Source organism: Crotalus tigris, unplaced genomic scaffold (assembly GCF_016545835.1).
Source record: "Crotalus tigris isolate CLP2741 ecotype Arizona unplaced genomic scaffold, ASM1654583v1 scf7180000017666.379230911805:20528666, whole genome shotgun sequence".
Taxonomy (NCBI): Eukaryota; Metazoa; Chordata; class Lepidosauria; order Squamata; family Viperidae; genus Crotalus; species Crotalus tigris.
The window spans coordinates 11,775,083-11,799,595 of record NW_024096552.1 but is presented as its reverse complement, the minus strand read 5'-3'; the positions used below and the strand labels follow the sequence as shown (position 1 = coordinate 11,799,595).

General features: G+C 42.5%; 1 protein-coding gene across 11 annotated transcripts in view; it reads right to left on the bottom strand.

The window, feature by feature from the left end:
- The window catches only part of GLI3 (GLI family zinc finger 3), a 402,298-nt gene that overhangs the window by 304,097 nt on the left and 73,688 nt on the right, over nucleotides 1-24,513 (bottom strand). The gene's annotated exons all lie outside the window — the stretch shown is intronic.

The window sequence follows — 24,513 nt, the reverse complement described above, 5'->3', positions numbered from 1 at the left end:
TTTATTGGATAGAGTCTGGCAACTGAATGGGGCTCAGCATTTACTGGTCCGATGCCCTTCCTAATGCCTATGCAGAGTTCACAGGAGATATTTTCTCTTTGCACCCTGATGGTGAAACATCTGTCACTGCCTAGGATTGAATTCTCAACTTCTGAGTGGGAGGTGAATGTCTTCACTTTTAGACCAACGCGCTACTCACAAAGCATAACAATTAATTAAAGAAAAATTATTAAATGGCGATACCATGGATGTCCTATCTCAGTGTCTGGAGGCTGTTAGAGTCTGGATGAGGCCAAATGGGCTCTAATTCAATCATAGCAAGACAAAGTGACAATGGACATTTGGACCCTGGAGACAAGCTTCTTCCATCTTTAGTTTTGAAAGGTATTGCACTACCGTACACAGGCCCAATGCACAATATGGGAGTCCTCCTAGACTCACAGCTTTTGCTCAAAGAGCAGGTGGCAGCCATGGCTAGGAGAGCCTTTACACACCTTTGCATGATGCACCAGTTCTGCCCATTCTTGAAGTGGGAGGCTCACATTGACTCACATCTTGTATCCTCTTATTTAAATTACTGTAATACACTCTACACAGGGCTGCCGCCCCTGAAGAGCATTCAGAAAGTTCAACTGGTGCAGAATGCAACTTCATGGGTACTAAATGGTGACAGACATACAGTACATGTAACACCACATAGCTGCAGGAGCTAAATCTGTTACCAGAGTCCTTTGGGATTGGGCGGCATATAAATAAAATTAAATACAAAAATACAAATACAAATACCATATGTTTCAAGGTACAATTCAAGATGTTGATTGTCATCTTTAGAGCCCTACATAGCTTAGGATAGGGTTACCTGAGGGACTCTTTTTTCAAGAGTCTCCATCCATCCAACTCAATCTAGCAGATCAGTCAAAGTATGTTCAATTAGCAGGAACTAAAAGATGTGACTTTTCTCCAATAACTCCCTGCTTTGTGGAATATCCTCCCCTCAGAGTTTAGAATAGCTCCAACCCTGTTGGTCTTTTGTAAAGTTCTAAAAACTTGGCTGGGTTTCGGTGTCTGGGATGTTGAATGTTTAAGGAGCCAATTTCTTGGCATTATTGTTAACTGACCAAGCATCTGACATGCTATGCGTATTTATTTTGGATAAATATTTTTGGTTTAGTTTTCTATTGTTTTAAAATGTTTTATTGTTTCAATTGTATATTTGTTGAACTGCAAGCCATACAGAGTCATTGACTGAGGTGGGTGGCTATAGAAATTGAATAAATAAATATAAATAAATAAAATATATTTAATTCCTCTTTATTAAAGTTCCATTAATTAAAAAAGGCCATACACGTAGTTATCGGTGTTGTGTCCTGAGCCTGCAAAGGCAGGCTCGGGACATTGCAATGGCCCCGGGCAGTTGCAAGCTGCCTGGGACCAGACTGGCTGGCGCCAGCACTCGCATGCATGCACAAGGCGCGAAGCGCGCCTAAATGTTGCTTTTTGGCCCGGGGATCCTCTTTAAGAGAGGTTGAGAGGTTTGTTCTGCTCAGTGTTGTAACGGGGGCTACTGAAGACCAATAAAGAGTTCCTGAAACCACAGAATGTCTTGTGCCGTCATTGCCATTAACCGAGGACTCAACAATCGGTAAATATCCACTTGTTCTGCTACAATTACAAATTTCATCAAGTACGCCACTAAATGATATACCAACAGTGACTTTCAAAAGGCAGCTTCTTGAATGCAAAGTCAATGGAAAGTCACCAGGATGATAAATGACAATCACATGACACTGTGACCATGTGGGATTTGACTATTGGCAGCAACTGGAATGGTCATGTGGCATCATGTTTTACTACTGTGTCATTTAGCTGTTTCTGTATTGCACAGCTTGCTTTAGGATCTAGTTGGTCAACTCCTGCTCTCCTTTGGACTCATCCTCCTCATCAGAGAGCAGTTCCATGTCCCGCTTCCAGCCCTTTCTCCGGCTGCTTCAGGTGAACATTACTCACTTTTCCTTCCCACTCTTCTCTCTTCCATCTTGGCTTCACAGAGCTTTTTGCCATGATTATTTCTTCCATCTATCTGGAGGAGCTTTCTTCAGGGTGATCCTTTGTAGTGCACTCTCCCCAGCATTCGGTCTCATCTTGTTTGCTACCATGGAGGGACATGCTGTGCACAGTCCCCATGGTAGGGCAGTTGCATCTCTGGGTTGACCTTTTTGCAGATATTGCTTAATGTAAGGTTTTGCCTCAGATAGTCCTCCCAAGAAAGTAGAACTCTTGAATCAGACATCATCTCAAAAGGAACTTTTATTGAGAGACAGTGACAGCAAGGAAGCAAAGCAAGATCTACATTTTCCTGTGTAAAACATCACACTAAAGCAGACATGTCAAACACAAGGCCCGGAGGCCGAATGTGGCCCATGAAGTGGTTTCATGTGGCCCGCGAAGCCATCCTAGAAAGAGTGAAGGAATGGCCCCCTCTGCCTTGGCCCTGGCCCAGGCCAGCCGGGAGCCAATGTACAATTTTGTGGTGGCCATCTATGCTGAAATGCAGTCAGTCTTAGCTCCATAAGCTCCCCCCGCATGACCTGAGAGGAACACTGAGGCTCCTCCAGTGGACCATGCCTTGGCACTTGCCCTGGTCCCACCCCCTTCTGCCAGAGAACCTCAGATCTGTCCTACTCCTGCCCAGGCCCCCACAGACACCCTTGATGCGAACAATGTAGAGCTGGCCACACCCACCCAGTAGGCCACACCTACTCCATCCACACATTAAAGCATCCCTTACAGACCCTACTTCAATGGTCAGAAGTCTGGTTTGATTTCATCCAATCCTCAGATGCAAAGTTGTTATGGGAACCAAATTGATAAGTGCAGGCACCATTCTCAGGGTTTCAGTTTCCTCTCAATCTCTTGATCTCCTCCCCTTAGCACAAAGATAAGACAGATGGCCCAGGACACATTCTTTCTTCTGGTTACAATCTGTACCATTCCCCCCAGCAGAATAGCAAAGCAACTTCTTCCCCCTTCCGAACAGAATGGCAGACCCAAACAAAATGAGGGTCTGACATTGCGATTATTAGCCAGTTACAAATCCATCTGGTGCTGATGCTGTCTAGCCCGCATTTGTCTAATAGTAGATTCTAGTCTACTTTATCAAAAGCCTTACTGAAGTCTGAGTAAATTATTTCCACAGCATTTCTCTGGTCCACTAATTTTGTCACCTTGTCAAAGAATGCAATAAAGATTTGTCTGGCATAATCTGTTTTGACAAACCTATGTTGCCTTTTGGTTATGACTTTGTTTGCCTCTAGGTGTTCGTTGATTATCTTTTCCAGATTCTTCCCAGGTATTGATATCAGGCTGATAGGTCTGTAGTTTTCTGGATCTATTTTTTTTCTTTTTTGAAGATGGGAACTGCATCAGCTCTTTTCCAGACCTCTGGTAGTTCCGCAATGCTCCAGGATCTTTGAAAGATATAGTTCAGTGGTTCTGAGATCACATCTGCCAGTTCTTTCAGAACCTTGGAGTTTAATCCATCTGGTCCTGGTGATTTGAACTCATCTAGGGTGGATCATTCAAATTTACTCTGGATGACCCAACTGTAGGACCGTGAAGTGAACAAAGAAGTAGACTGTTTTGACTCTCCCAAGTAGAGTAAGAAAATAATATTTATCAATAAAATTATATGGACCCTTCAAAATGTGAACAATACCATAATAATCTAAGAGCATGATGTTTCACCATTTCTATTTGGTACTGTTTGGTTCTGGATATGATATATCAAGAATAGAAACCCAACAGGAGTTTCCAATATGAGTGTAACAACATAGTTAAGTAGTAGTAATGGAAACATTGATTGAGGGCAATAGAAGAAGGGGACGACAGAGAATGAGATGGCTGGATGGAGTCACTGAAGCAGTAGGTGTGAATTTAAATGGACTCCAGAAGATGGTAGAGGACAGGAAGACCTGGAGGAACATTGTCCATGGGGTCGCGACGGGTCGGACACGACTTCGCAATTAACAACAACAACAACAATGGAAACAATAGCATATGTCAGATTGAAGCCACAGAAGCTAAAACAACAGTATCAAACAGAGTCCTGAAAACTGGCCTGATCACAAGAGGTGAATGCTAAACCATATGAGACATGATTCTAGGGACAAATCTCATAAGACAACAGCGGTCATCTTAGTGAAGTAGCTAGAGAACCATTATGAATTTCTCCTTCTGAAATAGACTCAGGATGTTCCTGCAGTGCAGCAAGTGATATCAGAGAGGAGTAGCATTGAGGTGTTGTGAGTATCAAAGCTGTGGAGGGAAGAGTTCTTTCTAGGGAAGCAAAAGCCAACAGAGCTTTGATTCTGACAAGACTAACAATTATTTAAATATGAGTCTTATAATACCAGTAGCATTACTTTTTAGCAGTGAAGTTAATTCAGCAAGCCATGCCCAACAAGCATTTTAAGAATATTTCAGATGGGGTTAGATTGTATTTTCATGATCAGAACACTTAAAAAATAATCATGAGACATAAGAGTGAAAAACATGATAAAATATTTCTGCACTCCACAAGCATAATAGAAAAAAAAAGGAATGAACTCTTTTGGGAGCTATCACTATATAGCTGGAGGGGAGAGGTAATCTGCTTTTTAGTCCAGCTAGACAACATTTCACAACATGAGTCTATACAGATGAAAGGCAATTAGTACAATCCATAGAGCTTATAAAAGATAATAAAAGCGTATTCCTTTTTCATAACTATATCATCCAATGTATAGGACCTAGTATCCTACTTTTTTATTCACATCATTGTTATTAAGAAATAACTAATTCTTATGTTGTCATACAGTTACAAGAGAAATGCCTCGAAACAGTTCAGGGTTTGAAATCCAAGCCAATATATGACACAAATTTAATTTTAACCAAAACACAAGTACTCATCAATTTCCAGTTTCTTTCCATTTGTTTTAGGAAGAAGGAGTTGATATTATATGTATATGTATATGTATATGTATATATATATATATATATATATATATATATATATATATATATATATATATATATATATATATATATTCAATAATGATGGTGAAAATGCGACTCCCGGGCATAATTATAAATGAAATGAATAAAGCGCGTTCACCAGGAGAGTTTAAAGTTAAAATACTTTAATTAAAGTATTTTACTATATTAAAAGGTTGCCAAGCTTTCGTTGGGAAAACTCCCCAATATCTTCAGGGCTGAGAGACCGTTTCTAACAAGGTGATTCAAACGGGTTCCATAGACGTCTGCACGTGGTTCCTAGACTGTGCTAGCATTCCCTGCTGAACAGCTGATAGGTGGGAGGGGGAATCAGAGTAAAGATTTCTTCTGTCGTTCTCTCGAGCACTTTTGTTCACATTTCCGTCGACCTCAGGGGGTATTGTTAAAGTTATGTTCCGCCCTCTCCCGGCAGTATTGGCTCTCGTTGCAGTGGGGGGATTTAGTTTGATGTCATTGTGTATCCTACCATGGAGGCGGGGCTTCATCGGCTGCAATTTAACATCTTTCCTCTGCTGCGTGCTCCCGTTTTTATTTTCGCTCGCATGTACAAGCATCAACTGGATGTGGTATTTTTCAATGTTTGAATCATCCTCCTCCATCATGGTGTCCCCCATGCTCATCTTCCCTCGTAGATCAATATTCAAGTTAAATCCCCCCCATTTCTGTGAGCAAAAATCTGTTGGTATTTGGGCAGATTCCCCGCTCATGTTACTTTCCCTTTTATCAAGCGAACGGGTCGTCATCACATGTTTTTTCTCCCCTCTCTGTATGGGATATCCACCTTTATTATTATTATGGGTAGTGCTAAATTTAGTGGTTCTATCCTCAAATTTCTTAAGCGCTCCAATGTCATTATTGTTGTTTTCTCCAATTAAAGGGGGTGTGGTTTCCCCTTGATATTGTTGGGGGGGTTTCTGGGTAGTCTATATCAGATTGTTTCTGGTAGGGAGGAGGTGTAGCTCCTGGTTTAGAATGTTGTGGATGTTGATTGTAAGGTTTGTGATATAAAGGATGATGGTTTGAGTTCCATTTTCGTAGCGCTTGTTGTGCTGGGTGCAAGTCAATGTGACGATTGATTGAGTTGTTATTCGAGAACCAGGCTTCTTTTAGCAGCCGACCTCCCTTCGTGGCATCACTGGCTATGATAAGGGTGTTATTGAAGTCAAACTGATGGCCTTGTTGTGCCATATGCATCCAAAGTTGTGAGTGTGGTTCGCCTCGTTTTATGGCCAGTTTGTGGAGGCGAGTTTTCAAGCGTTTGGCTGTTTCTCCCACATAGTTGCCGTCGCAGTTTTTGCAGTTGATCTTATAAACAATAGCAGATTTCTCCATGGTAGGTAGGGGGTCCTTTGGACGCATACTTTTTGATCGTAAGGTTTGGTTAGGTTTGTGAGCTACTTCTATACCATGGGGTGCTAGTAGTCTGGCTGTGGCCTCTGAGATGTTACTTATGTATGGGAGGGAGATGCGTGTTTTTTGTAGGGGGGAATCCCTTCTTCATTGGGTGGTCTGGTGCTGGAAAGTTGTACAATGTCGTTTGATAAATTTTAATGGATAACCGTTATATATGCACGTACGGAAGAGGTGTCTTCTCTCTTCTTTCTTATATTCATCCGTGCTGCAGTGGGAGTCAACGCGTTTAAATAACGTTTTTATGCAGCTGATTTTATGGGAAACAGGATGATTACTCTGGTAATGGAGGATTCTATCCGTGTGGGTTGGTTTACGGAATACCTTCGTATGTAGGTATCCATCTGGTTGACGGATTCTTGCAAGTTCTCTTGCCTTCTTAGATGTTTCCATCCACCGTCAATCAGATGGATACCTACATACGAAGGTATTCCGTAAACCAACCCACACGGATAGAATCCTCCATTACCAGGTTATCCATTAAAATTTATCAAACGACATTGTACAACTTTCCAGCACCAGACCACCCAACGAAGAAGGGATTCCCCCCTACAAAAAACACGCATCTCCCTCCCATACATAAGTAACATCTCAGAGGCCACAGCCAGACTACTAGCACCCCATGGTATAGAAGTAGCTCACAAACCTACCCAAACCCTACGATCAAAAATTATGCGTCCAAAGGACCCCCTACCTACCATGGAGAAATCTGCTATTGTTTATAAGATCAACTGCAAAAACTGCGAAGGCAACTATGTGGGAGAAACAGCCAAACGCTTGAAAACTCGCATCCACGAACACAAACTGGCCATAAAACGAGGCGAACCACACTCACAACTTTGGATGCATATGGCACAACAAGGCCATCAGTTTGACTTCAATAACACCATTATCATAGCCAGTGATGCCACGAAGGGAGGTCGGCTGCTAAAAGAAGCCTGGTTCTCGAATAACAACTCAATCAATCGTCACATTGACTTGCACCCAGCACAACAAGCGCTACGAAAATGGAACTCAAACCATCATCCTTTATATAACAAACCTTACAATCAACATCCACAACATTCTAAACCAGGAGCTACACCTCCTCCCTACCAGAAACAATCTGATATAGCCTACCCAGAAACCCCCCAACAATATCAAGATGAAACCACACCCCCTTTAATTGGAGAAAACAACAATAATGACATTGGAGCGCTTAAGAAATTTGAGGATAGAACCACTAAATTTAGCACTACCCATAATAATAATAAAGGTGGATATCCCATACAGAGAGGGGAGAAAAAACATATGATGACGACCCGTTCGCTTGATAAAAGGGAAAGTAACATGAGCGGGGAATCTGCCCAAATACCAACAGATTTTTGCTCACAGAAATGGGGGGGGATTTAACTTGAATATTGATCTACGAGGGAAGATGAGCATGGGGGACACCATGATGGAGGAGGATGATTCAAACATTGAAAAATACCACATCCAGTTGATGCTTGTACATGCGAGCGAAAATAAATACGGGAGCACGCAGCAGAGGAAAGATGTTAAATTGCAGCCGATGAAGCCCCGCCTCCATGGTAGGATACACAATGACATCAAACTAAACCCCCCCACTGCAACGAGAGCCAATACTGCTGGGAGAGGGCGGAACATAACTTTAACAATACCCCCTGAGGTCGACGGAAATGTGAACAAAAGTGCTCGAGAGAACGACAGAAGAAATCTTTACTCCGATTCTCCCCCCCCCACCTATCAGCTGTTCAGCAGGGAATGCTAGCACAGTCTAGGAACCACGTGCAGACGTCTATGGAACCCGTTTGAATCACCTTGTTAGAAACGGTCTCTCAGCCCTGAAGATGTTGGGGAGTTTTCCCAACAAAAGCTTGGCAACCTTTTAATATAGTAAAATATTTTAATTAAAGTATTTTAACTTTAAACTCTCCTGGTGAACGCGCTTTATTCATTCCATATATATATATATATATATATATATATATATATATATATATATATATATATTCACAATGTCTAAATCAAATGTGATGTGCTATTTGTAAGATATGGGCTGCACTTTAATAAATTGAGTGCTATAGTTGGATCCATTAATGGTAATATAGATAATCCTCAACTATGACCATAATGGAGCTTGCCTGTTATGGTTGCAATTGATGACAGCTGTAAAGTGAGGCAGCCTCACATAATGATTCTCACCCTTGCTCTCCCTGATGCGGCTGTTAAAAATGCACAACCATTTAAGCAAAACATGGGGTGCCTCAGGGGTGGAGAAGGCCCTGAGAGGACTAACACATGTTATATGTTCTTGAAGCCCACCTTCAAGAACATATAAGTGCCCATTCACTATGGCCCTATATGATAAGAAGTTTCATGCAAAGTGCAAAAAAGATGTAAATAGTAATAAGCCAAACAAATTAAAGGCATGAAATGAAAAAGAAACAAAAATATAGAAAAAGAACATTTAGATTTAATTTGCATTAAGGCCACCATCTCTATACCCTTTTAACTTTCCAAAACGACCCTGATTACGCTACATCATTACACTATTTTATATTCTATTGTATTCTTTCTTTTTAAGGATTTCATCAATCCACTCCAAATATTTTCTCCGTATTCATGACTTATTCTTCTTTCATTTTATTTTCCAATGAAATCCAGTGGAACAGCTTGCCTCCAGAAGCAGTAAATGCTCCAACACTGGAAGTTTTTAAGAAGAGACTGGACAGCCATTTGTCCGAAATGGTTTAGGGTTTCCTGCCCGAGCAGGGGGTTGGACTAGATGACCTCCAAGGTCCCTTCCAACTTTACTACTATTACTATTACTATTACTATTCTGACCAAATCACTTCTTTTGTATACCTCATTCATGTCTATAATCAATCTGCATTCATTCAGCACCCATCTCATTTATGACATGCACTTCTTTAGTACTTTATTGCCATGACTTTCAACTTTTTAAAAGTTGTTTCTCCTGACAAATCCCCCTTTCATATAATAAAGTGGACAGAAGCACACATTTTTATCTCCATTTCTAGCAATAGACCATGGCTACCTACTACCATCATTTGCATGTTTAATAATTTGTCCATCTCCATTTTCCCATCTTTAATTAATAGTCTATCATGGCACTTGTATTAATCTACTTATTACAGCATTTTTTCCATTTATACTCTACAATTTTTATTCTATTTTCTCTGTCAAACATAACTACTTAGTTCTTTGTTGCATTTATTTCAGATTCAAGATAATTGTAGTGAACTATTTATTGCATAACGTTTACATTCTCAGCTAACAACTCAGCATCATCTGTGTACCAAAGTGTATACGCGCCTCAATAACCATAACCTCCAACATAAGCATGTCTTTACATCTGTCCATAAATATACTAAATAAGGGGCTAGCTTGTACCCTTATCTTACTCTCTGTTCAATATTTAAGCATTCTGATATATCATTTGTTTTCATCACACATTACTGTGACTACATTCAGCAAACAATTCCATACTTTTATAAAACAATCTACCATTCTTGCCTACTTACTTTATCACAAATTTCTCTAAATCAAACATGTCCATTAAAATTTCTTTCCCATATCGATTCTTTTCTCAGTTACCTGCTGAAGAGCAAAACTCGCATATATGCCTTTTCCACCCAACATAAAATTTCACTGAATTTTGCATATTGTCACCTTTCATTTTCTTTTAACCTGAAATTTGAAGAATGCCTTCTCAGACATACTTCACAAATTAATCCCATATAGGCTTTTGTGTTCTCTCTTTCTACCTTTCTCTTCATATAGGATAACAATCAGAGAGCATCCTTCCATTTATGAAGAATGTATATAGTCCAGCCACTTGCTTAGTGCAGGACTCTACTAAATTGTCCTGAAATGTCCTCTTCACAACCTCCAAAAGAAAAGACTCCACTGGACATAGCTTAAAAGACTGTACCATCAGAAAAATTAAAAATTTCTTTTAATCTGAACCCTCAAATTAAGGACACATTTCCTGCGATTGGCTGCAAAGAAGAACAAATTTGTTCCATTTTGTCCACTTAGATATTTGCAGAATAACACCTCAAAGTAGTCTTTTCTGCCAGCTAGTTAATCCATTCCTTCTTATTAAATGAATTAAGCAATACTGGAGACTTAAATTTCTTTAAAGCAGCAAGGTAGTAAATCTGTTAAGGGCAGCTGCATTATTGTCTCCTGCCCAATGTGTGAAGAAGAATATACACAAAAAATATGTTGAGTAGTTACTCTGCACACATACACTTTGCTCACAATCATGCTTTGGTTGCACTGCCTTGAAAGTTAGCCAGAAACTTCATCTGGTCCAAAATGCAGCAGTGCACACAGTAATAGGGGCCCTTAGGTTTGTTCCTGTAACATTTTCCTTCCACAAGCTGCACTGTTTTTCAGTTTCTTTCTGGATGCAATTCAAGGTCCTGAACCTCACCTTTAAATCTTAATATGATAAATGGCCAGATTATCTATGGGACCACCTTTCCCTAAGGACACCTACCCATTCTACCAGGCCAGAAAGGATGGGCATCCTCCTAATACCTTCTTCTAAATATTGTCATCTGCTGGAAACTAGAAGGTGTGCCTTTTCTGTGGTAGGTCTTGTTCTATGGAAAACTTTGGCAGACTTCTACCCTCTCAGCCTTCCTAAAGGTTTGAAGACCTGGTTTTTTCCCCTCATGAGCTAGGGTAAGGTTGGATAACTGCACATTAGAGGATTAATGGCACCAGATATTTGTTGTTTTTAATGTTGTAATTGGTTCAGTTTTATAATTGGAATATGATTTTATATGTTCTAATTTTTTATTGGGAGATATTAGAAGATGGATGGTTGTACAAATGTCAAAATGAAATAATGAAATGAAATGAAAAAAGACAGAGTAGCTGTTAAACATTTTTATATTTCCTATTCTCCAGCATGATTGGATGGAGAACCCACGGATGGGTTGTCTTAATCTATCTGCTCCAATTAGACTAAGTCTGAAATTTAGTACCGCCACCTCTGTGCCAACTGCACCCCAGTTTTAGACTTAGTCTCTTTGCCCCAAGACGCGTTTTGTCTTCGCTCCTGGAGCAGAAGACTGTTTAATTCTATTTAATTACTTAGCTCAGGCTATTATTATTATTTGTTATTTTATTATTGATTCAGAATCGATTACATCTAGAAGAAAGATCAATTATCCCAGTCTGAAGCCTATTCAGGCTGACAGGGGGGGGGAACTTTTCCCTTCTTTGTTTTCCCTCAGTTAGGGACAGCAAGATCAAACCTTTGATTTAGGTCGTTTTCAGAGCCTCATCAAGCCTGAGGGAGCCTTCCCAGGTCCCTCGGCCCCAGCAGAGAGCAGCAGGTGAGAATTTGGGCGCGGCCCAATTTTCGGAGCCGGGAGGGCCTGTCAGGCCTTGGACGACAGCTTTTCCAGCCGGCCTAATCACATGCCACCAGCTGCTTTAGGAGCCCAGGCGATTCACCCGAACAAGGGCTCGTTGCAGCTTAGACCCTAGGCCTCAAGGCCTTCTTCCAACGGCCGTTTTTTAGGGCGCGAAATTGGCGGCCGCCATTTTGAATTGCCTCCCGGTGGCCATTTTGGGTGTGGCTGAAGCCCCCGGTGGCCATTTTGTGTGTGGTTGAGGCCCTCGGTGGCCATTTTGTGAGTGGCGGAAGTCACTGGCGGCCATTTTGTGGGTGGCTGAAGTCACCAGCGGCCATTTTGTGTGGGGCTGAAGCCTCGGCGGCCATTTTGAGTGTGCCTGAAGTCACTGGTGGCCATTTTGTGGGTGGCTGAAGTCACCGGCGGCCATTTTGTGTGGGGCTGAAGCCTCGGTGGCCATTTTGAGTGTGCCTGAAGTCATCAGCGGCCATTTTGTGTGTGACTGAAGCCCTCGGAGGCCCTTTTGTGCGTGGCAAAAGCCCTTGGCGGCCATTTTGTGTGTGGCTGAGGCCCAGACTGCCTGGAACTTTCTTCTGAAGGCAGTATTACATCATTGGTGGCAGGATCGTCGAGAGAGCAGGTTTGACCGGGGAGGGCCTGATCGATCCCAAGTGATCGGGGTGCCCATTAACTCCCCGCCCACCCCCATCTTGGGCTGAAGTATCTCTGTAGACTCCCTTGGTGAAGTACAGCGCCGAGGGGGGGCATTTTGCCAAGGTTGAGACCAGAGCAACTCATCATGGCAGAGAAAGGCAGCGAGCCGGCCAAGAGGAGTCGCCAATCAGAGGCAAGTGGTAAGAGCACCACCAAGCGAGCCCGGCCAAGCAGGGAGCCACAGAGGGAGGAAGGGTGCCAAAGACTGAGAGCGGCCTCCCCAGATCTGACAGGCTATCTAGATGACATTCTAATTCAGTCATCATCATGGCAAGGTGCCCAAGCAGACCTCGCCCTAGCCATCAAGGTTTTGCAGGAGCACGGTTTTTCTGTGAATTTCCAGAAAAGTCATACTGTACCAACAACTCGGCTCCTCCATTTGGGCGCAGTTATAGACACAGGCAACTGCACAGTCTACCTATCTCAGGACCGACGGAACTCTATCCAGACTCTTGTACGTCGGATCCGAAGGGACAGAGTAGTCACATTGGCATCCCTTTCACAACTACTAGGGAAGATGGTGTTCTGCGTGCAAATTGTGCCATGGGCACGTCTCCATGCCAGAGAATTGCAGTGGCTTCTCCTTCCATTTTAGAGACTTCATACCAGCACATCCCACCAGAAGGTCCAAGTTCCACGGTCGGTGTTGAACTCCCTTCGTTGGTGGGACTCTCCGGCACTGTCACGGGGAGCAGAATTCAAAGAGCCAGACAGGATCACCATCACCACAGACGCAAGCCTATTTGGGTGGGGGGCACACCTCCACACACACTGGGCCCAAGGTCAGTGGTCCAGGCAAGATCTAAAGAACAATATAAACTTGCTGGAACTAAGAGCCATACACATGGCCCTAAAGAGATTCAGCAGCTTAGTACAGGGCCAGCACGTCCTGGTCTTAACCGACAACATCACAGCCAAGGCCCATATCAACAGACAGGGGGGAACAAGGTCCAAGCCTCTCATGCAGGAGGCCAGATTGCTGGGGTCTTGGGCGGAACTGAATCTTGCCTCCATCAGGGCGGAGCACATATCAGGAGTGGCCAACCAGCAGGCGGACTCATTGAGCAGAGCCACCGTGGACCATTCCGAATGGCAGCTGGACCCGAAGATCTTCAGAGAGATCGTGGACAGGTTTGGTTCCCCAACCCTAGATCTGTTTGCCTCCCCAGCCAACTCACAGCTTCCCAGATTCCTTTCCAGGTTCCCGTCTCCATCAGCGGAAGAAACAGATGCACTCCGCAGTCCCTGGCCCAGGGAACTGCTCTATGCCTTTCCTCCCCTGCATCAGGAAGATCCTTCGCGAACAAGCAGAGGTCCTCCTGGTCACCCTGCATTGGCCGAGACGATCTTGGTTTGCTGACCTAATGGAGCTCTCCACATGCCCTCCATGGAGGATTCCAGCCAATCGGATCTCCCTCATTCAGGGGGAGTTACATCATCCGGACCCTCAATGGCTCCAGTTAACCGTCTGGCACTTGAGAGGCGGGCCTTAGGCCTAGACACATATTCGTCAAGGGTCATAGCCATGATCCAGCAATCCAGGCAACCCTCGACGAATAGAATATACGATGCCACGTGGAAGAGCTTCTGTAATTGGTGTTTAGCTCACAAAATTGAACCCTTACAGGCTGCAGTGCCAGTTATCTTGGAGTTCCTGATGGACGGTTTGGACAAAGGGCTTTCCACAAGCACCATCCGTAGGCAGGTAGCAGCACTCGCCCCGGTTATTTCCTGTGGCAAGGAACCCTTAACACAGCACCCTATGATACGCTCCTTCCTAAAAGGAGCTAACAATGCCAGACCACCAGCGGTACATAGATATCCCTCCTGGAACCTTCATCATGTTTTACAGGCTCTTGTCTCACCACCCTTTGAGCCAATTGACACTTGTTTGCTCAAACTATTATCAATGAAGGTGGCATTTCTGGTTGCTGTAACTTCAGCCAGAAGAATCTCTGAGCTGGCTGCCCTGTCAGTGAGAAAGGAACTGTGTATCTTCCATAGGGACAGGGTTACTCTCAGGTTAGATCCCTCTTTCGTGCCCAAGGTCAACTCCTTGTATCATAGATCACAGGACATAGTTTTACCGGATTTCTGTCCGAACCCATCTAATGACATAGAGGCTCAGTGGAACAGATTGGATGTTCGCAGGGCCTTATATTGCTATATACAGAGAACCTCATCCTTCCGCAAGACTGAGGCTCTGTTTGTGTCATTCACCCTTCGTCGTTAGGACAGAAGGTTTCCTCACCCACTATAGGCAGGTGGATTAGAGCTTGTATTTCTCTGGCATACCAGACTCAGTCACTACAAGCTCCCAGCCATATCACGGCCCATTCCACCAGGGGCGCAGCCACTACAGCAGCCTGGTCTACCCAGGCATCCATAGAGGAAGTTTGTAGGGCAGCAACATGGGCATCGCCCTCCTCCTTTGTCCGTCACTACAAGATGGATATATATGCATCTTCTACGGCTTCATTTGGCTGCAAGGTCCTAGAACACACATTAACATTGGGTGGGAACCAGGCCCAATCTAATTCCCCACCCTAGGGACACAGGGCTTTGGTATGTCCCATCCGTGGGTTCTCCATCCAATCATGCTGGAGAAAGGGGCGTTGTCTTACCTGAACGCCTTTTCTCAGCATGATGTGGAGAATCCACTCCCTCCCATTAGGTCAGTTGGCCTGGTCCCCATTTGTTCAGACGCGTCGGACTAAAGTCTGGGTATCGCCTTAGCCTAAAACTGGGGTGCAGTTGGCACAGAGGGGGCGGTACTAAATTTCAGACTTAGTCTAATTGGAGCAGATAGATTAAGACAACCCATCCGTGGATTCTCCATCATCATGCTGAGAAAAGGCGTTCAGGTAAGACAACGCCCCTTTCCCTCTTATTATTTAATCATCAGAGTCAGTTTGGTCTAGTGGTTAAAGTACCAGGCTAGAGTAAGACTGCGAGTTCTGTCTTAGCCATGAAAGTCAACTGGGTGACTTTGGGCAAGTTACTTTGTCTTAGTCCAACCTACCTCACAGAATTGCTTCTGTGGGAGAAACAGGAGGAGAAGAATATTGAATATGTTCATTGTCTTGAGTTATTTGTAAAAATAATAAAGGTGGGATACATGTTAATAAATGTTGGGGCACAGAACAACATATTCCTAATACTTCTTTTATTTCAAATAAACTTTTTTTAAAAATTACCTGATTTTAAATTCCAATCATCAATTTCTTCTGAGCTCCTAATTTTATCCCACAAGCTCAAACTACGATAGACACATTGCTTCTATTTCTTACACATCTTTTTGCTTCCAATTAAGTAACTATTCATCCATACAGACTTCACCCTTTTTCCATTTTTCCTTCACAAGAATATACAATTTCAACTCCTTATAATTGTTCTGTTAATATTGCAAGCAAAAGAAATGTAATAAAACCAGTGTATATTACAAAATGTAATAAAACCAGTGTATATGTATTGCCAGTCCTTGCAAGTATTGCAAGGACTGGCAATACATCATTCTCACTTCAAAGAACATTAATTTACTGCTACAATCAACATGATGTGCTTAAAATATGTTATAAACTTTTTAATTAAAAAAAGCTATAACAAATTTGTGAGCGCCTGCTTTTAAATTTGTTACCAGTGTCAATATTCATTCTTTATTCAAGTTTCAGCCTGGAACTGAATTTAATGGTCAAATCACTGAAATTAAGATTTTGTAATGGAAATGTTAGCAATTCTGCTTAGTTTGTGATTAACTAAATAACAATGCCAATATTCTATAGCAGCATAACATTTTCAGGAACCTGAATTGGCGAGTTATTATTAGGTTTCTGTGGATGAGAAATGTAAACACTAAGGGTACTTTTTAAATCAGAAATTTCATTGGCATGAATCTTGTGTACGTTGGCTACAATCTACATCTCCCAGTAGATTTAAGAAGGCCAATACATTTAATTCAATAATTTTTAAAACAGCTTTGTTCTCCCCATTATTCCCTCAAAACTACCTTCATGGACCTTTAAAATCAGGAAATTTAAAAAATCAGATATATTTTCTGTTAAATATTAAAACTACATCTGTAGCAGTTCAAACAATCCCGTGACTTACATAATCTGCAAGCATTTGTCTTGAAATATTCTTGATTCAATAATTGTATTCAATAGTTTGAACTTCTTGGATGTATATCAACATAATCAAAATAGGGTACATTACTTACAAAACAGTCTTTCAAAAATGCATGATTACAATAAACTTGTCAAGTTCCGACTGATGATCCCAACAAAGTAAGCACAGCTGAGTCATTCCAATCTCTAATGCAAAACTGTATTGAGTATAGCATATTGGCACTGATGAATAGAAAACCAGCTCTGGTAAAATTGGTGCCAGAACAGTAAATTAAAAGTGTAGAAATTCCCCTTCCCCCTGACAAGTCACATTCCCCAATTAAGCATTAGATAATTGCTATGAGAAAAATCTTCAGTTTCCAGCCAAATGATTCTCCATGACCTTGGTTCCCAGGCTGGACCATTCACAGATGTGCTGAGCACTCCAAACATCTCTCCTCACCCCTGCATCTGTAGACATGATAAAAAAAAACAAAAAATGGCTGAAGCAAAATAACATTTATTTGATGCTTGACAGGTTGCCCCCCTAGAAACCAGAAGGAACCTGAAAAATAATAAGTACACATTACTTCTCTTGCAAGGGCCCCGGTTTCTGGGGATACTTATTATGGAACATCTCTATTAAGCGATCCACCTTAACATTGGGCCTCTGATATTGTATAGCCCTTCAATTGAATTAGGTATTGTAACTTCCCCTTGTGGATCCTTGAATCCATTTGACTTCATAATGTGTCTTCCCCCCCATACATGATTATCGGGCTGGGAGCTTCTTTCATAACTGGCCTCATCCTAGACCCTGTGGCCACTTTAAAGGGAATAAAACCTGTGTAACTACATGCTGCACTATTATATTCTATCTCAGTAAATGCCAGGAGTCCTGTTCAGTTAGACAATGGTAATTTACATAACAATACAGGTACTCTTCCACCATTGCATTGGCTCATTCTGTGGCCCCATTTGTACTTGGATGGAAAAACTGAACTAAGCCCCTGAGAGGACCCAGTCATCCTTATAAGCTCTTGCCAGAACCTAGCAGTGAACTGGACCCCTTGGTCTGAGATGATGTGCATGGGCACTCCATGTAGCCAGTAAATGTGCTGCAGAAACATTTTTGCTAGCTTCTGGACTGAGGGGAGTCCAGGGCATGTGATGAAATGGACTTGCTTGTAAAACAGGTCCATGACAGTCCAAATCATGGTTTTCCCCCACTCCTAGTTCCACAATAAAATCTATGGTCATCTCCTCCCAGTATCTGGTCGGGTGGACAACTTGCTGCAGCAATGGCAGGCTCTTCCCTGGCATTCTCTTGCTGGTTGCACACACAGCACAGTTTTTCAACTACCTTTCAATGTCATTTTTCATTTTTGGCCACCAGAACTGATGGTTGGCTAGATACAAAGTCTTTAGAAATCCACAGTGGCCAGCTTGCTTGGTGTCGTGGCTATGTTGTAAAACTTGTAGCCGCAAGCTGTCTGGGATGTACAGCTTGATCCCTTTCCATGCCAACCCTTCCTTCAGGGTTAGCTCTCTTTGATGAGCCCCAAACCATACATCAGTTTGTAGCTCTTGTTTTAATTGCTGGGCAAAAGTGTCAGTGGAAGGTGAGCTTCTTTTCTTCTCTGGCCGCCTGGTGGTGGCTTGCGCTGCTTGCTGCCTTGTAGGGATGATGGAATTCACCACCTCTTCTCGATTACTTTTATATTGAGGCATGCGGTACAAGGTATCCACTACGAAATTATTCCCCATCAGAATGTACTTCAATGTACTCAGTTGAAATACTGAGCCAACTGGAAGGAATTACCTCCTAGTCCACCAAACTACAAAGGGTTCCTTCTCCCACATGGCAAATCGACTCTCGGTCTCGTTAAGCTTATAAAATGTGTATGTGCACTATTGCAGCTTTTGCCTCCTAGTTTCGTTTCACTGGAGAAGGACTGCTCCTTTGGCCACATAACTGGCATCTGCTTGAATTACAAACATCTCCTCAGGTTTTGGGTGTTTTAAAGCCGGTTTGGCCAGGAACAGCCCCTTTAATTTTTCAAATGTCACTTGGCATTCTATTGTCCAGTTCAAGGGCTGGTTCAGCCAGAGCTTCTCTCCCCCGTTTCCAATTTTCAACAGTCCTGTGATTGGCAATGCTCTGTAGCTGTTTGCTGGTCCTAGGAGCTTGCTATTCCAAGACAGATTTCACTTTTGCTGGGTCCATCTCCACCCCCTTGTACAACACTTTATAACCCAGGTAATCCAGGCTGGTCTTGTAAAACTCGCATTTTGACAGTTTGGCATATATTTAGCATCCAAAAGTTTTTTTAGCACCTGCCTCACAAGTTTCACATGCTCATCCAGTGTTTTGGAGTAGATGAGGATGTCATTCAGATACAACAGAACCCCCTTATACCGATGGTCAGGTAGCATAAATACAGCTGGGGATACCTGTAGCCCAAAAGGCATCACCTTAAACTGCTGCTAGGGGGCAGTTGAAGGCAGTTTTCCACTCATTGTCTTCCTTGTTTCTCACTCAATAGTATGCCTCCCTCAGGTCTAGTTTTCCCTTTGGTTAAATCTCCCAACATGTCCTTCATAAGGAGGAGTAAGTATATATTTCCCACGCACACTCCATTAATCCCACGAAAATCAATGTACAATCTCAGCGACCCATCTTTCTTTTCTTTGAATAGCACAAGGGCTGACACTCAGGATTTTGCCACTTGGATAAAGCCCCTCACCAAATTCTTCTTGATGTAGTCCTTCAGCTCCTTCTTTGGGGTGATGGAATACATCTTTGGCTTTGGAAGTCTCACTCCAAGCAGGATCTCAATTGCACAGTCACAGGGGTGGTGAGGGGGCAGTACGTCACACTCTTTCTCACTCAACTGAACACCTCCATGAGGTCTCAGTATTCTCTTGGGAGGGCCTGCTGCTTCTCCCCCTGCTCTGATGCAGCCTTGCTACTTCTGGGTTTTCCCTTTTCCTTTCTTTCCAGTATAGACCCACTCTTCTTCTCCCCTAGGAGGTCAGGGCTCCTCTTTTTCATTACTACTTATTTGGTGGGTTTTTTCCCAATGAACCTTGGGGCTCCACTTAGTTAGCCAGGGTAATTCTAAAATTACCTCCTCGGTCATTTTTGGGGTGACCATGAATCAAATAGTCTCTTGTGCAGTCTCTTGCACCTAGTCTCAGATGCAGTGGCTCAATTAAGTAGGAGGCAGTCAAGCTCCTCACCAGGGAGCCGTCAACCTGCTCAAACTTCATTGGCTGCCTTAGCTTGCTCACGCACAACCCTAGCTTCAGCACTGTTGGCAGGTTGATTAGACATCAGGTGTACCCTGAGTCTATTAGGGCTTTCACCAGCCCTCTCACCTTCAAACGGGGCACTACAAGGTCCAATTGGACTACAAGGGGGCTGACGGGTCCATCACCATTGGGTCATTTTTTTCCCTGTCACTTTCGTAGAGCTTCAACTCCGGCTCCTCTTTGGCCAGAGTTCCCTCCCCTTCAATTTCAGGGGGAGAGACCTGACAAGCCACATGCAGCTTTTCTTTCCCTTTGCTCAGCAGCTTTTTGGGCTTCAGAGGAGGCAGGGCCACTAGCATTGCCCTGGGTGCCAGAGCAGGACATGCTGCAGCTCAGTGGCCTTCCTGACTGCAATAGAAGCATAAGCTGGGAGTGTGTCTTGGGGGTTCAGCTGGGTCAGGAGATGGGGCCATTGATTTCTTTCTACCCAGCATTCTCTTGGCTCCTCTTTGGATGGCTCTTAAACCTCCCGTGCCCCTTGTATTCCATCAGGTCCAACTCCATCATCATCAGTTGGTACCAATCATTGAGTCAGTATGGTATTCCTCTAGTCAAGCATGTGTGGTGCAACTTGCAATTCAAGCCATCTCTGAAGTACGGGTCAGGAGTTGCTCTGGCCAATCCTCAGTCTCCTTGTGAGCCTCCTGAACTCTCTGATGTATTCCGCCATGGGCTTGGTTCCTTGCCTTATGTTGCAAATCTCCAACTCTATGTGTCGGGTCTCTATGGTATTGTCAAATTGGGCCTTGAGCTCTCCCAAAAATGTGCCAGGATCCCCAACTCAGGGGCTCCTTCATCAAGGAGAGCTGTCAGCCATTATGCCCCTTCCCCTTCAAGGTTGGCCATGATGGTATCCACATGAGCCTTATCATCAGCATACACTCCCCCATGTCAGTCCAAGTGCAGGAAGAACACCAACTTTTCCAGGTCACTATCAATTGATTGGAGGGAGTGGTGGAGATCTCAGGGCACCCCAATATTCCAGCGGCCATAAGGGAACATCTTTGGTTGAGTGCTATACATTTTCTATGGAAGCAGCTGTTGACTGGCTGCCCCGGAGAGCAAGGCAGCAGCTGGCTGAGGACTGGGAGCTCCAAGTCCCAGGCTGGGAAGAAACAGCCAATTAGGGACTGACTGTTCCCTCTGTTGCAGTTGCCACTGCTCTCAGTTGGGGTCGAGGTGATAGGGCTGGATCTGGCACCAGCAGTTGACTGGATCCCAACCGGAAGGATAGGTCCAGCCTCCAGATCAGGTCTCCTCCCACAACTCAAGACTGCTGAACCTCTCTTTCAGCTGCTCAACTGAAAGACTGCTGCATGATGCCAATTGCTTCCATTCCACTGGTCCTCCCCACTCTGAGGCTCTCCTGTTCCACTACTTCAGCTCCCAGGCATACTCAGAAGCTGGGAATTAGGCCTCGGCAGCTTTCTGCATTCCTTCTCACCACTTGAAATTCAATCAGCTGAAAGCTGTCATCGCTCCAATCTATTCCAGTGTCATCAGTGGCTCTGCACTTTCCACCTTCACCTTAGGATGTGTCAAAGCCAGCTGGATTCCAGAGTCACTCTTCATTCAATTCGGGGTTCTGCTTTGGCTGGCTTCTCCATCTCAGGCATCTTCTCCTGAGTCTTCACCTGTGGAGTTAGGCAGAAGGGGTGTAGGGGCTCAGGACCCCTTTGTTGGAAATGAGTTTAATGGAGAGCTGGTTTAATGTCAAGTTTCTGACTGATCCCAATGAAGTAACCACAGCTGAGACACTCCAATTTCTAATGCAATACTTTATTGAGTACAGCATATCAGCACTGATAAACAGAAAACCAGCTCTGGTAAAATTGGCACCAGAACAGTAAATTAAAAGTGTCAAAACTCCCCTTAGTGCAATTTAGTGCATTTCCCTTAGTGCATTTCCCAATTAAGTGTCAGATAATTGTTATGAGAAAAATCTTCAGTTCCCTGCCAAACGATTCTCCATAATCTTAGTTCCAGACTGGACCATTCACAGGTGTGCTAAGCACTTCCCCCTGTGTCTATAGGCAAGCTAAAAAACAAAAAAATGGCTGAAGCAAAATAATGTTTCTTTAATAGTTGACAAAACTCATGAAATAGTGTCAGGGACCAGATAATCTGCATATTTCTAAGAGCAAAGATCTATGGAAAGATACATGCTCAGCATTACAAGACAAGAAAGAAAGACCTGCACATGGATTAGAGAACAAACAAAAGTATACAATATCATCAAGAGAGTAAAAGAATTATAATAGAAATGGGCTGGTCGCATATCAAGAAGAATTGATATGACAGGTGGACCAAGGCAGTCATAGAATGGATCTTGATAAAAAGTGTCTATGAAAGAGACCTAAAACAAGATGGATCGACGACATCAGCAAGCATTGAGGGACCAATTGGTAAAAGGAAGCTCAGGACCGTATTGTCTGGAAACATGCAGAAGACATGCCTTCATCCTGCAAGTGGATGGACAATGGCTAAAATGATAATGATATTTTAATATTGTACTTGCCTATAAATTTTGATTCACAAAAATATGTTAAAAATAATAATTGCAAGTTGCTATACACCCTATGATTTATGCTGCAAATAGTACAGAGATACGTTTGAATGAATGATATGTTAGAATGTTGGGAAGGAATGGATGATTTTCTTGCACTACAACCAATTATTCAGCATGAATAGCAAACTATCTTTGATTTATTATTAGAAAAAAATAGCAAAATCTTAGTGCAAAATATTGATAAACCATAGTGTAACTTATAAATAAATTTCCTGAATTGCAGCAAAACCCAGCTATCTGCCATTCATGAGTAACTGTGCAGGTCTAAATAAGGTATAATCCAGAAAGTTGTAATTTATACATTTGGGGGGAAAATAGGTTAATCCATCTTTACATTAAGTAAACCATCCAGTCCACCAATTCTATTCATATTTTAAAGTTACCAGTGCAATTACCATTCTATTGTTATAAATAATTAAGAGACGTGAATAGCTATAATAGTATATAAATAATAAATATGTATAATAAATATATAACCATTATATTCAACCCTGTGGCATTAATATCAGTGACTACTGTACAATCTGTGAATAGCTTACTTAAGCTCATGTATACTCTAGCCAGAAAAACATTTCTAGTGGTAAGCTAAATTATCAACACGAGAACGTACAGTATATCAGCTTACAAATGTACTACAATACCACAATAATAATGTCCTTTGAAAAATATACTTATCAAAACATAATTAATCTTTTTCCAGAGTAATTAGAGAGACTATGTTTACTATGCATACTTTCATTTTTATTAAAATCTAGAATGGTTGGGAAAACAAAAATATTGATTCAGTTATGAATTTTGTTAATATTAAATAATGGTGATTATGAATTATGTGTTTCTTATTTAAGTAGAGATAATCAATTACCCCCAAATACAGAAACTCCTGTGTCCAAATGAACTCTAATATAAACTTAATCATGCTTTAGTCTAAATGAAATCACAGAGTCATTATTATAACATCTCATTAATTTCAATAAAACAATGTATGTTTCAAACATTTAGAGAACACTCTCTGCTTAATTTAATATAATCAGGTTGCTAAGGATTCTGGACTTGAATCAAGATATAGTAATTAATGTTGAAATTTGGCAGCAAACTACCTTTTCTAAAACAAAACAAAAAACTTCTGAAAGGTTCTGGAACAAAGGGAAATTGTTTAGTCTAACTGTTGCTTTCTTGCTTTTTGCAATCGGCTTTTGCACCAGGGAAATCTCATGCAAGCGTGGGAAACATGTACATGAGTATGATATACTGAAGGAGGGAATAAGGCAGTGTACAGGAATGATCTTTATGATGTAATGGCTCTGTTGTCTGATTTTCATTGGCTAACAAAGTTTATAAAGCAATGCTACCAACTTTCTAAGGTGTGGCACTTCTGGACATAACTCTGCCAGCATTCCAGATTGTTGACCACCCAGCTGCTTAATTTGATCAAATAAAGTGCTGCTTAATTAAGAATGCTTGAGTTATCTGACTAGATTCACATGATACCTCAAGTTCAAGTAAGGTACTGGGACCTTACATTTCTGGTGCCCGAACAGGGACTTAAAGGTTTTTTCTTCAAGGTTATTTCTCATTGAGACTCGCCGTGAATGAGTTCCATTGTAACTCACAACCTTCAGGCATGACATCCAGGAAAATTGGTGTGGCCAAAAGATAAGGTCAAGAGCGCTCCCAGACCTTTTATGTCTGGTGACTTTTAAATTAGCCAGCCCAGCAGACCTGAGTTTGTCTGAACCCTGAATGTTTAAGGAGACTTCTATCTCGTCCCAGTGAAGGTAGGAGGAGACAAGAACACAGGAAACACTTGGTAAGTAGAAAGAAACATTCTGGAATTAGGGGGAGGTAGGGAGTGCTGTTTGCATGAATGCAGGCAGGGTCTTGTCCAAAATACAAAGGGGGGCCTAGCTAGCCTCGATCTTGATAAAAAGACCAAGAAACCCTTTAAGGACAA